The sequence below is a fragment of the Parus major genome, chromosome 4 (assembly GCF_001522545.3).
Source record: "Parus major isolate Abel chromosome 4, Parus_major1.1, whole genome shotgun sequence".
NCBI lineage: Eukaryota > Metazoa > Chordata > Aves > Passeriformes > Paridae > Parus > Parus major.
Window position 1 is genome coordinate 67,896,595 of NC_031771.1, and position 969 is coordinate 67,897,563.

The following is a 969-nucleotide window of genomic DNA, read 5'->3' on the forward strand; positions in this document are numbered from 1 at the left end:
TGGAAAAACACTTCCTATTTTACCTGAGCCCCATCCAGAGCCTTTTCTGCTGTTTTTGAGTGATCTGTCACTTTTGGGAGCATTTTCATTTTGCAGTAAATAACAAAACTCACTGCCCACAGCTGGATCCATCTGGGGAGGGGTTATTCCCAAAAAAAACTGGGATGATCCCTGTTTTTCCACATTTTAGGGTATTGAACAGCCCTGGCACTGGGATTCCAGGAAGGAGCAGCTTCTTAATGAGCTGTTTAATGATTAAAAGTTGCCTCCTCCCCTCTCTGGGGTGTCCCACTGTCCTCAGGTCCCCAGCAGCTCTCCTGGGAGCACCAGCACAGCATTTCCCAGCAGATCTGAAAGATTAAACTATTCAAAGATTAATTAAAAATATTAAATTAATTAATCCTTGGGTTTGGGTGGAACATTTTCAGCAGGGAACATCAGCAGGGCTCAGTTCTTTGGGGACACAGGAGCCTCTGCTCTGCTGTATTTATATTTATATTCCAAATTTTCCTTCCTCTCGGGTGTTTTTGGTTGAATTTTGGATGCAGGAAGGGAATTCAGCAATATTGGGGGATGCTCTGAGAGCCTGCACTGGAAATCAGAGATGAATTATAATTAGCACAGGAATTGGCAGCAGGGGGGGAACACGAGGACTTTGATTTCTGTGGTGCTCAATAAAATTGGAGGAAAAGACTTTGGGGAGCTTTAAAAGGAAATTCAGGGTGGGGAAAGCAGGAGGAGGCTGAGGCTGCAGGGTGGAGCATCAGGGGGAGATGCAGGATGGGCTTTCTCCTGCATGGGGACATTATTTACAATTTACAATTTACAATTAATGCAATTAAAATTACAATTTACAATTTACAATTTATGCAATTAAAATTACAATTTACAATTTACAATTTATGCAATTAAAATTACAATTTACAATTTACAATTTATGCAATTAAAATTACAATTTGCAATTTGCAA

The 969-nt window shown here is 40.6% G+C and overlaps 1 protein-coding gene across 1 annotated transcript in view; it reads left to right on the top strand.

The window, feature by feature from the left end:
* The window catches only part of SFXN5 (sideroflexin 5), a 139,183-nt gene that overhangs the window by 56,751 nt on the left and 81,463 nt on the right, over positions 1–969 (top strand). The gene's annotated exons all lie outside the window — the stretch shown is intronic.